Below are 14,588 nucleotides of genomic sequence, written 5' to 3' on the forward strand. Positions count from 1 at the left end.
TATTTACTAAGCATTGTATGTAAGATATGTTCCTTTATAGAAGGTGGAAACCATGAGCTTTGAGTGAGAGGTACCTGATTTGGAATCCCAGATGTGTCATTGTGTGCCTTTAAGGAAATTACAGAATGTCTCTTACCACTGGTTACCTCTCATGCAAAATGAAAGTAATACTCCACACTGTGCAAGATTGTTGGTTGTATCTTAAAGAATATTTTATATATGAAATTACCTGGTAGAGCACTGGCCCATAGAACTGTTTACTAAATGTAGCTCCTATTACTATTATTTAAAGTATACTTCCCCATATCCTCCAACTCAAGAATTCTTAATCTAGATGCCATGAATCTCTTGCAACTGCACACAAAATTTTACATATATATGCAATGTACATTCTTCTGGGATTAAGTCCGTAACTTTCATCAAACTAAAACCAGTTGTTTCAGTGTAACACTTTAATGTGATTTCCAGCATAGAACATAATATCACAAATGTTGACTGACCAATGGGCAAAGTGGAAGCCATTATCTCTCTTGACATAGCCCCTTCCCACACTCATGGAAAGGTAATCAATCACTAAACTATTTCCCTCTGAGTTCTGAAGTTAATTCACAATTTTCAGGCAGATTTTACCAGAGGAATATCTAAAGATGAATCAAGTTTGATATCTGGATCTGGAATCTGTCTAAATTTTTTCCTTTTTCTTTCATTTTTCTAATTTTGAAGTTAGTCACCTAAAACCCTTCCTTCTTTTTGAAAATATTTCTATTAAACTTTACATTAAAGTGGTTAATGATTCTTTGAATCATGGCAGGTAAACAGATCTAGTGTATATATGAGATGCATACAGTTTTTTTTTTTAATTGGAATACTCTTGCCTGGAAAATCCCATGGACAGAGGAGCCTGGTAGGCTGCAGTCCACGGGATCGCACAGAGTCGGACACGACTGAAGTGACTTAGCAGCAGCAGCAGCATAGTTGCTTTACATTGGTTTAATTTCTGTGGTACAGTGAAGTGAATCAGCTATAAGAATACATATATCCCCTCCCTTCTGTCTTTTTAAAGAATCACACCTGTGACACGTGTGAAGCATGTGACATGTCCCTGTGAATGGTTTCCCTCAGTGCCCTCTAAGATGACTTCTGTAGTGCCCAGCTCCTGAAGGGTATGAGGCTCGCACTGCCTGAAGCCAACAGCATCTGGTACCACCCACGAATAACAAGGTGACCAAACAGTCAATCTTAAAGAAAATCAATCCTGAATATTCACTGGAAGGACTGATGCTGAAGTTGAAGCTCCAGTATTTTGGCCACCTGAAGAGAGAGTTGACTCACTGGGAAATACCATGATGCTGGGAAAGATTGAAGGCAGGAGGAGAAGGGGATGACAGAGGATGAGACGGTTGGATGGCATCACCGACTTGATGGACCTGAGTTTGAGCAAACTCCAGAAGATGGTGAAGGATAGGGAAGCCTGGTGTCCTGCAATCAATGGGGTTGCAAAGAGTCGGACACGACTGAGCAAGAGAACAACAGCAGTTAGACAAACAACACACCCACCTGTCTTTTTGAAGCAGCTCTCTCTCTAATGTGAGCTGAGAGTCAGGGTGTCATGGGAGAGCACTCTTAAGATTCTTAGACAATACGTTTGAATCAGTTCTAATGAGGTGGATGAAACTGGAGCCTATTATACAGAGTGAAGTAAGCCAGAAAGAAAAACATCAATGTAGTATACTAACGCATATATATGGAATTTAGGAAGATGGTAATGATAACCCTTTACGTGAGACAGCAAAAGAGACACAGATGTATAGAACAATCTTTTGGACTCGGTGGGAGAGGGCGAGGACAGGATGATATGGGAGAATGGCATTGAAACATGTAAATTATCATATGTGAAATGAATTGCCAGTCCAGGTTCAATGCATGATACAGGGTGCTCGGGGCTGGTGCACTGGGATGACTCAGAGGGATGGGATGGGGAGGGAGGAGGGAGGAGTGTTCAGGATGGGGAACACATGTACACTCATGGCAGATTCAAGTCAATGTATGGGAAAACCAATACAATATCGTAAAGTAAAATAAATAAATAGAAAAAAATAAAAAATAACAACACTTCTGAAAAAAAAAAAAAGATTCTTAGAGCTCTTTTGTCTAGCTGTGAAGGTCTCTGAGGCGTCATTTTTATTCTTTCTTAGGTTTAAACAAGGGTCCTGTAGCTACACCCTTGATCTGGTTTTTACCCTGAAATTTACTGGTAGTTGCCTGAATTTGACCTTTGTCCTAAGACCTTTTCTTTTCTTTTCTTTTTTATGGTAAAGACTGCTTTATTAGTGGCAGTTAGTACAAGTCAATAAATACTGTTCCCCAAGAACCTAGCTATTTATCAGTCCACAGAGAGCTGAATGAAACTGATTGCTGGAAGAATAAACTGAAGCCAATCCTGCTTCTTGGGAAATGAAGCCACAACCAGCTGATATATGGCATATGCCATTCCACCAACTGTAAGAATCATGGTGGCTCTATACAGGACGGCATCAGCTATCCCACCCTTCAGATGCACCAGAATTCCATTATCCTCCTGAAACATCTTTTGTTTCTCTGGAACCTTACTTTCAAACTTCGCGTGTGAAGCAGTAATTATAGTCGTCTGAATAATCTGATGAAGAGCCAGCAGATTCCACAGCATCTTTGTTCAGTTACTGCACTAATGGCAACCACTCACTTCTTACTTTCAGAGCTTTTAGCCAGGAGAGATTAAGTGAAAAATAGTTTTATCTGCAAACTCAGCAACTCCTGCTACTGCTGCTACTGCTGCTGCTGCTAAGTCACTTCAGTCGTGTCCGACCCTGTGTGACCCCATAGACGGCAGCCCCCCAGGCTCCCCCTTCCCTGAGATTCTCCAGGCAAGAACACTGGAGTGGGTTGTCATTTCCTTCTCCAATGCATGAAAGTGAAAAGTGAAAGTGAAATTGCTCAGTTGTGTCCAACCCTCAGCGACCCCATGGACTGCAGCCTTCCAGGCTCCTCCGTCCATGGGATTTTCCAGGCAAGAGTACTGGAGTGGGGTGCCATTGCCTTCTCTGCAGCAACTCCTGGCTCTTATATATTTATTTCCTCTAAATTGTGCTTGAAAATAACTAAAATAGTCAGGAGTGAGAAATGTATATTCAATATCACCGTACCATTTTCAGTTCAGTTCAGTGCAGTGGCTCAGTCGTGTCTGATTCTTTGTGACCCCATGAACCACAGCACGCCAGGCCTCCCTGTCCATTACCAACTCCCAGAGTCCACCCAAACCCATGTCCACTGAGTTGGTGATGCCATCCAACCATCTCATCCTCTGTCACCCCTTCTCCTCCTGCCCTCAATCTTTCCAAGCATCAGGGTCTTTTCAAATGAGTCAGCTCTTCGCATCAGGTTGCCAAAGTATTGGAGTTTCAGCTTCAACATCAGTCCTTCCAATGAACACCCAGGACTGATCTCCCTTAGGAGATCATCTACATCTACATTTTAACATCTGCATTATAGACTGTATCTTGTGCAATATGATAAGTAAAAGAGACTAGAGACAAAATTAATTAGTATGGAATAAACAAAAAAAAGTCATTATTGCAAATAATATGATTTTACACCCAAAGAACACATGTGAAATTATAAAATCTAATAAGAGTGTACAGGAGAAATGTTGGCATAAGATGGACATAGAAAAATCAATAGCAACAAAAACATTAAAATGTCTAGAAATAAAAGATGTGTGGGCCCTTAATGGGAAATCAAAATGTTGTTTGTGTACATGAAAAACATTATTAGAAAGGACTAGATGCTTTCCCACTTAAGATCAAGAACTAGGCAAGGATGTCTCTCTGTGCTACTCTTATTTTACATTTACTGGACAGCCTAACTAATGAAATACGGCAAGAAAAGGAAATAAAAGGTATTCAAATTAGAAAGGAAGAAATAACACTCTCATTGTTCACAGACGACATGACTGTCTACATAGAAAATCTTTTTTAAAAATCAACAACTTCTGAAACTAAAATGCAATTATAGCAAAATTGTAGGATATAAGGGTAATATATGTATGTAAATGATAAGTTGCTTTAGTAGTGTCTGACTCTGAGACCCTACGGACTATAGCCCTCAGGCTCCTATGTCCATGAGATTTTCCAGGCAAGAATACGAGAGTGGCTTAGCTAGAACATGGAAGCAACCTAGATGTCCATCAACAGATGAATGGATAAAGAAGTTGTGCTACATATACACAATGGAATATTACTCAGCCATAAAAAGGAAAGCATTTGAGTCAGTTCTGATGAGGTGGATAAACCTAGAACCTATGATAAACAGTGAAGTGAGTCAGAAAGAGAAAGATAAATATCATATTCTAACACACATATACGGAATCTAGAAAAATGGTTCTGAAGAATTTATTTACAGGGCAGCAATGGAGAAATAGACATAGAGAATAGACTTATGGAGCTAGCGAGAGGGGAGGAGAGGGTGAGATGTATGAAAAGAGTAACACGGAAACTTACACTACCATATGTAAAATAGATAGCCAATGGGAATTTGCTGTATGGATCAGGAAACTCAAATAGGGGCTCTGTATCAACCATGATACATGGGGTGGGATGGGGAGGCAGATGGGAGGGAGGTTCAAAAGGGAGGGGACATATGTATACCTATGGCCGATTCATGTTGAGGTTTGACAGAAAACAACAAAATTCTGTAAAGTAATTATCCTTCAATAAAAAAAAAAATTTTTTAAGTCAATAGCGTTCTTAAATACCAGCAAGGAACAATTGGATTTTGATATTAAAAACAATACCATTAACTTTAGTGCCAAGAAAAGAATAAATATGTAGATGTAAACCTGAAAAAAATATATAAAAGATCTATTCAGGAAAACTACAAAATTCTCATGAAAGAAATCACAGATCTGAATAAATGGAGACTTTCCATGTACAAGGATAGACATAATACTGTCAAGATGTCAGCTTTTCTCAATGTGATCTATAAACTCAACACAATCCCAATAAAAATTATAGCAAGTTATTTTGTAAATAGTGACAACTGATTTTAAAGTTTATATGGAGTGGCAAAAGACCCCAAAAAAACAAAATATTGCAAGAGAAGAACAAAGTCAGAAGACTGATAATACCCACCTTTAAGACTTACTAGAAAGCTACGGTTATCAAGACAGTAGAGTAATTGGTAAAAGAACAGACAAGTAAATCAGTAGGACAAAATAGAAAGCCTAGAAATGACCAAAAGAGGAGCAAAGGCAATTCAATGAAAAAGGATAATCTTTTCAACAAATGGTCCTGGAACAATTGAATAGCAACATGCAAAAAATAAATAAATGTAGATACAAACTGTACATCTTTCACAAAAGTTTACTCAAAATGAATCATAGATATAAATACAAAATGTAAAACTACAAAATTCTTAGAAGATAACATAGGAGAAAATTCAGATGACTTTAGGTTTGTTAATGACTTTTTAAATACAACATCAAAAGCATGATTGATGAAAAAAATGATTGACAAATGTGACTTCATTAAAATTAAAAACTTGACTATATGAAAGACACTAAGAGACAAGTACTAGACTGGTAGGAAATCTCTGCAAAACACCTGATAAAGAACTGGTATTCAAAACAAATAAGAACTCTTAAAACTCAATGATAAGAAAACAAACAACCAAATTAAAATATGAGCAAAAGATATGAACAGACACTTCATCAAAGATATACAGATGACAAATGAATACACACACACAAATTCAGATGATATATCACCATGGAATTGCAAATTAACTAATAAGATACCACCGTACATATATTCTGGAGAAGGCAATGGCAACCCACTCCAGTATTCTTGCCTGGAGAATCCCAGGAATGGGGGAGCCTGGTGGGCTGCCATCTAAGGGGTCGCACAAGAGCTGGACACGCCTGAAGAAACTTAGCAGCAGCATGTGTGAAGTTGCTCAGTCGTGTCTGACTCTTTGCGACCCCATGGACTGTAGCCCTCCCAGGCTCTTCTGTCCATGGGATTCTCCAGGCAAGAATACTGGAGTGGGTTGCCATTTCCTTCTCCAGGGGATCTTCCCAACCCAGGGATCGAACCGGGTCTCCTGCATTGCAGGCAGACGCTTTATCCTCTGAGCCACCAGGGAAGCCCTTAGCAGCAGCATACATATATTCAGTTCAGCTCAGGCACTCGGTCATGTCTGACTCTTTGTGACCCCATGTACTGCAGCACACCAGGCTTCCCTGTCCATCACCAACTCCTGGAGATGACTCAAACTCATGTCCACTGAGTCGGTGATGGCATCCAACCATCTTATAGTCTGTTGTCCCCTTTTCCTCCTGCCTTCAATCTTTCCCAGCATCAGGGTCTTTTCCAATGAGTCAGTTCTTTGCATCAGGTGGCCAAAGGATTGCAGTTTCAGCTTCAGCATCGGTCCTTCCCTGCTAATGCTAAGTTACTTCAGTCATGTCTGACTCTGTGTGACCCCATAGACAGCAACCCATCAGGCTCCTCTGTTCCTGGGATTCTCCATGCAAGAACACTGGAGTGGGTTGCCATTTCCTTCTCCAATGCATGAAAGTGAAAAGTGAAAGTGAAGTCGCTCAGTCGTGTCCGACTCTTAGTGACCCCATGGACTGTAGCCTACTAGACTCCTCCATCCATGGGATTTTCCAGGCATGAGTACTGTAGTGGGGTGCCATTGCCTTCTCCTAATTTCCTTTAGGACTGACTGGTTGGATCTCCTTGCAGTCCAAGAGACTCCCAAGAGTCTTCTCCAACACCACAGTTCAAAAGAATCAATTCTTCAGTGCTCAGCTTTCTTTGGGCTTCCCTTGTGGCTCAGCTGGTAAACAATCTGTATGCAATGCGGGAGACCTAGGTTCAGTCCCTGGGTTGGGAAGATCCCCTGGAAAAGGGCAAGGCTACCCACTCCATTATTCTGACCTGGAGAATTCCATGAACTCTATAATCCATGGGATCACAAAGAGCTGGACACAACTGAGTGACTTTCACTTCACGTCACTTCACTTCAGCTTTCTTTATAATCTAACTCTCACATGCATACATGACTACTGGAAAAACCATAGCTTTGACTAGACAGACCTTTGTTGGCAAAGTAATGTCTCTGCTTTTTAATATGCTGTCTAGGTTGGTCATAGATTTTTTTCCAAGGAGCAAGTGTCTTTTAATTTCAAGGCTGTAGTCACCATCTGCAGTGATTTTGGAGACCAAAAAAATAGTCTCTCACTGTTTCCATTTTTTACCCATCTATTTTCCATGAAGTGATGGGACCAGATGCCAACTGGCTAAAATCCAAAACACAGCTCCAAGTGAGTGCGTGTGTGTGCTCAACTGCACAGTTGTGTCCAACTCTTTGCAACCCCATAGTCTATAGCCTGCCAGGCTCTTCTGTCTTTGGGGTTTTCTGGGCGAGAATACTGGAGTGGGTTGCTATTTCCTTCTCCAGGGGATCTTCCCAACCCAGGGATTGAACTGGCATCTCCTGCACTGGCAGTCAGTTTCTTTACCACTGAGCCACCTCAGAGTCTGTGGAGCAACAGGAATTCTCATTCATTGCTGGTAGGAATGTAAAACTCTACAGTCACAGTGGAAGACCGTATGACAGTTTCTTATGAAACTAAACATTCTTATCATACAATTCAGTAATCATGCTCCTTAGTATTTACACAAATGAGCTGAAAACTTACATCTACACAAAAACCTAAACATGTAGGTTTACAGTGGCTTTATTCATAATTGCCACAACCAGAAGCAGTTAAGATATTGTTCAACAGTGAATGGATAAACAAACTCTGGTACATGCATATAACAGAATATTATTCAGTAATAAAAAGAAATGAATTTTTAAGCCATGAAAATACATGGAGGATACTGAAATGCATATTGCTAAGTGAAAGATGCCAATCTCAAAAGACTATATACCATATGATTTCAAATATATGATGCTGTGGAAAAGACAAAGCTGTAGAGACAGTAAAAAGCTCAATGGTTGCCAAGGTTTGGGAGGGAGGGATGAATAAGTGGAATGCAGAGAATCTTTAATGCAGTGAAACTGCCCTGCATGATACTGTAATGGTGAATTCATGTCATTATATATGGGTCAAACCCCACTGAAAATACAACACAGAGTGAACCCTAAGTAATCTACAGACTTTAGTTAATATTGGAGAAGGAAATGACAATCCACTCCAGTATTCTTGCCTGGAGAATCCCATGGACGGAGAAGCCTAGTAGGTTACAGTCCACGGGGTCGCAAAGAGTCGGACACGACTGAGCAACTTCACCTTCACCTTAGTTAATATTATGTAAGTACTGGCACATAAACTGTAACAAATTCATTATTTTCTGCTCAATTTTTCTATAAACTTAAAACTGCTCTAAAAATAAAGACTATTGACTTTAAGTGCAGGGAGAGCAATACATCATGTCCTTAGATGGGAGGTTGTGAACATAAAGCAATTCTCCCTAATTTGATCTATATAGCAAGGGTTACTACAGACAAAATTCCTTTTTTTTTTTTTTTTTTTCATGAAACTTGGCAAGTTTCTACTAAAATTCCTATGTTAGTATAGAGAGCCAAAATAACCAACATGATTTTGAAAGAAAGAATTAAATAAAGGCTTATCTAACACTAACTGTGAGGCAGCAGTAATTCTGATAGTGTGCCATCTACATGTAAGTGGACTAATGAAAGAGAATAAATTAGAAGGTTGATGTGGACATATAGATATTTTATTTGCAACAGAGCAATTGCTGGAATAAGGATAGATAGACAGATATCCACATTTAAAAAAATATTATTTTGGTCTGTGTACAACACCATACAAAAAAGTAAACTTTAGATGCATTAAATGCCTAAATGGGAAAAATATAGCTATTACAAAAAGCTATAGAAGGCTTTCTTTATGTCATAAACATACTGTATCAGTCAGAGTTTCAATCATACAGGCACACATGGTTTGTGATTTGTCATGTGAATTTGACTTTATGTGACTGTGGAAGCTGGTTACCCAGTTTCCATAAGCCTGCTGTGTCTTCCCATGTGATGCTGGAGCTTTAAGTCCAGCGGGAAGAAAGTTGGGAAGGCAAGATAAGCATGAAGCAAGAAACATGTAGGTATCCTATAGAAACTGGAGCTCTTCTTCATGGAACTTATAAAACACACACATCCAGCCCAGGCATTAGAGCAACTAAAGAAAGATTCAGGAAAAGGCAGAGCAGTTGCAACCTGACTGCTGCTTCATGCCAATTAGGCGATCTTTCAGATATGCAATAAAAGTGTCTGAGCTACAAAATGCCTGTTGCTTCACTTCAGTCTCCAAATCTCTCACAAGAATCTCTTTATGTGGCCTACCTTCACTGAAAACACAGAAGGAAAATCTGAGGAATGCACCTCAGCCTACTGAAACGGATACATTATAATGCCACCAGTTAGGAAAGGATTTATTATGATCACCCCAAAAGGGGGTACACACCATAGAAGAGAAGACAGGGCAACATTAAAATGATAAGCTTCTATATGTCAAAAGGTGTGATAAAGTTAAGAGATAAACCTCATAATATTAAAAGAAATTTGAAATTTTTGTAATTACAAAAATATGCACACCTTAATATTTTAGAAGTTTCTTCAAATCAATAAGAAAAAGCCAAGCTACCCAACAGATGAATAGACAGTTCAGAGAAGGAAACTCTATAATGTACAAGGAAAACATGATCAACCTTACTAGTAAACCAGAAAACAAAAATTAAATAACAATACCCTCCAGCCTGCAATAAACAAAAAAACAAAAACAAAAAACCAGTAAACCTGAAAACAAGCATTAGTGATAGATTGCTGTTAAAATGTGTGATGGTAAAACCACTCTGAAAAAGCAAATTTCAGTTTATGTGAAGTTGCATATACTATAGAACACAGCCATTTTTCACTGGGTTCCTGGCACAGAGTTCCTAAAACTTTTGCAATTTCCAAGGTGACAAGAATACTAGGAGCATCTCTTGTTCTAATATGTGTAGCACAGATGGTAAAGAATCTGCCTGCAATGTAGGAGACTGGGTTTGATCCCTGGGTTGGAAGACTCCAGTAGAAGGGAATGACTACTCACTCCAGTACTCTTGCCTGGAGAATCCCACAGACAGAGGAGCCTGGCAGGCTGCAGTCTGTGGAGTCTCAAAGAGTCTCACAAGACTGAGCAACTAACTTTCCCTGACACAGGGATCCTAACCTTGTAAATCTCTGATAAGAGCACTAGGAGCATCTTTTGTTTAATGAGATGACTCTAGATGGGCTCCTGAATGACCCCTGGATAGGGCTGGTCACCGGAAAGACCAAGTCAAGATAAGATGTTAAGAATTTTCAGCTCTCCCCTCAATCCTCTAGAAAGGGGAGAGTGAATGGAAATGGAGTTTATGACTGATCATGTGTATGTGAGGAAGCCTCCATAGAATCCCAGTATATCTGGGGACAGGGAGTTTCCTGACTAGCAAACATACACATTCAGTTCAGTTCAGTTCAGTTCAGTCAATCAGTCGTGTCTGACTCTTTGTGACTCCATGGACTGCAGCACACCAGGCTTCCCTGTTCATCACCAACTCTTGGAGCTTACTCAAACTCATGTCCATCAAGTCAGTAATGCCATCCAATCATCTCATCTTCTGTTGTCCCCTTTCCCTCCCACCTTCAATCTTTCCCAGTATCTGGGTCATTTCAAATGAGTCAGTTCTTCCCATCAGGTGGACAAAGGATTGGAGTTTCAGGTTCAGAATCAGTCCTTCCAATGAATATTCAGGACTAATTTCGTTTAGGATGGATTGATTGGATCTCCTTGCAACCCAAGGGACTCTCAAGAGTCTTCTCCACCATAGTTTAAAATCATCAATTCTTTGCTGATCAGCTTTCTTTATAGTCCAACTCTCACATCCGTACATGACTACTGGAAAAACCACAGCCTTGAAAGAGATGGGCCTTTGTTGGCAAAGTAATGTCTCTGCTCTTTAACATGTTGTCTATGTTGGTCATAAGTTTTCTTCCAAGGAGCAAGTGTCTTTTAATTTCATGGCTACAGTCACCATCTGCAGTGATTTTGGAGCCCCAAAAACTAAAGTCTGTCACTGTTTCCATTGTTTACCCATCTATTTGCCATGAAGTGATGGGACCAAATATCATGATGTTAGTTTTTTGAATGTTGAGCTTTAAGCCAACTTTTTCACTCTCCTCTTTCATTTTCATCAAGAAGCTCTTTAGTTCTTCTTCACTTTCTGCCATAAGGGTGGTGTCACCTGAATATCTGAGGTTATTGATATTTCTCCAGGCAATCTTGATTCCAGCTTGTGCTTCATCCAGTCCATCATTTCTCATGCTGTACTCTGGTGGCTCAGAGGTTAAGCGTCTGCCTCCAATGTGGGAGACCCGAGTTTGATCCCCAGGTCGGAAAGATTCCCTGGAGAAGGAAATGACAATCCACTCCAGTATTCTTGCCTGGAGAATCCCATGGATGGAGAAGCCTAGTAGGTTACAGTCCACGGGGTCGCAAAGAGTCGGACACGACTGAGCGACTTCACCTCACCTCACCTCACCTCACCTCACTCTGCATATAAGTTAACTAAGTAGGACGACAATATACAGCCTTGACATACTCCTTTTCCTATTTGAAACCAGTCTGTTGTTCCATGTCCAGTTCTAACTGTTGCTTCCTGACCTGCATACAGGTTTCTCAGGAGGCAGGTCAGGTGGTCTAGTATTCCCATTTCTTTCAGAATTTTCCAGTTTGTTGTGATCCACATAGTCAAAGGATTTGGCATCATCAATAAAGCAGAAAATGTTTTTCTGGAACTCTCTTGCTTTTTTGATTATCCAATGCATGTTGGCAATAGGATCTCTGGTTCCTCTGCCTTTTCTAAACCCAGCTTGAACATATGGAAATTCATAGTTCATGTACTGTTGAAGCCTGGCTTGGAGAATTTTGAACATTACTTTACTAGTGTGTAAGACGAGTGCAATTGTGCAGTCGTTTGTGCACTCTTTGGAATTGCTTTTCTTTGGGATTGGAATGAAAACTGACCTTTTCCAGCCCTGTGGCCACTGCTGAGTTTTCCAAATTTGCTGGCATATTGAGTGTAGCACTTTCACAGCATCATATTTTAGGATTTGAAATAGCTCAACTGGAATTCCATCACCTCCAACTAGCTTTGTTCATAGTGATGCTTCCTAAGGTCCACTTGACTTCACATTCCAGGATGCCTGGTTCTAGGTGAGTGATCATACCATCATGATTATCTGGGTCATGATCTTTTTGTATAGTTCTGTGTACACTCTGGGCTGGTTCATCTGCTTCCTTTATCATATCCTTTAGCAAACTGGTAAATGTGTCTCCCTGAGTTCTGTGAGCTGCTCTAGCAAATTAATGGAACCTGAGGAGGGGGTCATTGGATCCTCTGATCTATACCAGTTAGGTCAGAAACGGGTGATCTGAAGGGGCTGGGGTAGACAGTGCAACAATTAAGTTACACTATAAGAAACAGTGGAAACAGTGTCAGACTTTATTTTGAAGGGCTCCAAAATCACTGCAGATGGTTAATTGCAGCCATGAAATTAAAAGATGCTTACTCCTTGGAAGGAAAGTTATGACCAACCTAGATAGCATATTGAAAAGCAAAGATATTACTTTGCCAACAAAGGTACGTCTAGTCAGGGCTATGGTTTTTCCAGTGGTCATGTATGGATGTGAGAGTTGGACTGCGAAGAAAGCTGAGCACTGAAGAACTGATGCTTTTGAACTGTGGTGTTGCAAAAGACTCTTGAGAGTCCCTTCGACTCAAAGAGATCCAACCAGTCCATTCTCAAGGAGATCAGTCCTGGGTGTTCTTTGGAAGGAATGATGCTAAAGTGGAAACTCCAATACTTTGGCCACCTCATGTGAACAGTTGACTCATTGGAAAAGACTCTGATGCTGGGAGGGATTGGGGGCAGAAGGAGAAGGGGACCACAGAGGATGAGATGGCTAGATGGCATCACCGACTCAATGGACATGAGTTTGAGTGAACTCTGGGAGTTGGTGATAGACAGGGAGACCTGATGTGCTGCAATTCATGGGGTCGCAAAGAGTCAGACACGACTGAGCGACTGAACTGAACTGAACTGATAGGACATCTTTGATATCTCAGTTAGTAAAGAATCCATCTGCAGTGCTGGAGACCCTGTTCGATTCCTGGGTTGGGAAGATCCACTGCAGAAGGGATAGACTACCCACTCCAGTATTCTTGGGCTTCTCTTTAGCTCAGCTGGTAAAGAATCTGCTTGCAATACGGAAGGCTTGGGTTCAATCCCTGTGTTAGGAAAATCCCACGGAGAAGGGAACAGCTACCCACTCCAGTATTCTGGCCTGGAGAATTCCATGGACTCTACAGCCCACAGAGTTGCGAAGAGTTGGACACGACTGAGCGACTTTTCACTTATACAGCTGGTGCCACAGAAACCTATTTATTGTGGAAGGAAAACTTCCACACATTTAGTGACTATAAATGGCAGAAGTAAAGTGTTCTGTGTAAAAGTAAAGAAACACGCAAGGAAGACCACACAAGAGGGAAGAACTGGGCTTTTCTCCACAGAGGAAGGAAAATTCTGAGGCTTTTCCTTAGACATAGAAACACACGAAGACACTAAGATGGGTGTTTATTTGAATACTTTTGACAACAAAAAAAGTGATATCAACCTAATAGTCCATCATTTGGGGACAGAAAATAACTGTTTATTCATACAATGGAGTACTACTGTTAAACTAATTAAACAAAGTGGCCATTAGAGTGAGCTGCCTTCAGTGCTTTAGTAGCCCACTTAAGCAAACAAAAACCTAAGCCTGAGATGCCTCAAGGTGATGTCAACTAAAAATTAGAACTTGCCATCTACCTCTACAAGGATTAAGTCACAATTGCTGAAGCTGCTGACCTTTAAAACACCCTGAAAGAAGTTCAAGGTGGAGATCAGGAATGAGACACTCCATGCTCTAGGAAAAACTGCCAGAACAGGCCTTCAGACAGATATTTTCAGAGCCCAATTTTTGCATCTTCTTATATCTAGAAAAGCATTAAAATCATTACTGATGATGCTTCCTTCTCATGACTGAGCAACAAGCCTCTGCCAAAATGAGTGCTTAATTGCATATATGCCTCCTTCACTAATATCATATATAATACTGACCTCTCCTCTACCTCTTTGGAGCAGTTTCTCAGAGCTATCTGAAATGCTATCTCCTGGGCTACAGTCCTCATTTTTGTCCCAAATAAAACAAACTCAAAATCTCACATTATGCATTTTATTTTTTCAGTCGACAGTTAAGAAATTGGAACCTAAGGACAACCAATCATGGACAATCAATTACAGACAACTACGCTTTCCCAAATAAGGCAACCACTTAAGCAGCAGCCAATTAAATAATAGCTTTGCTTTGTTTCCACCTATTCCCTATAAAGGTCTTTCCTTACCTCCTGTTGGTGGAGTGCTCCTAATCACTTCTGATTTGGTGCTGCCCAATTCAAACC

General features: G+C 40.4%; 1 pseudogene; it reads right to left on the bottom strand.

Annotated features, from left to right (window-relative positions):
• LOC108635618 lies at positions 2,384-2,686 on the bottom strand (annotated as a pseudogene).

The sequence above is a fragment of the Capra hircus genome, chromosome 3 (assembly GCF_001704415.2).
Source record: "Capra hircus breed San Clemente chromosome 3, ASM170441v1, whole genome shotgun sequence".
NCBI classification, from domain to species: Eukaryota; Metazoa; Chordata; class Mammalia; order Artiodactyla; family Bovidae; genus Capra; species Capra hircus.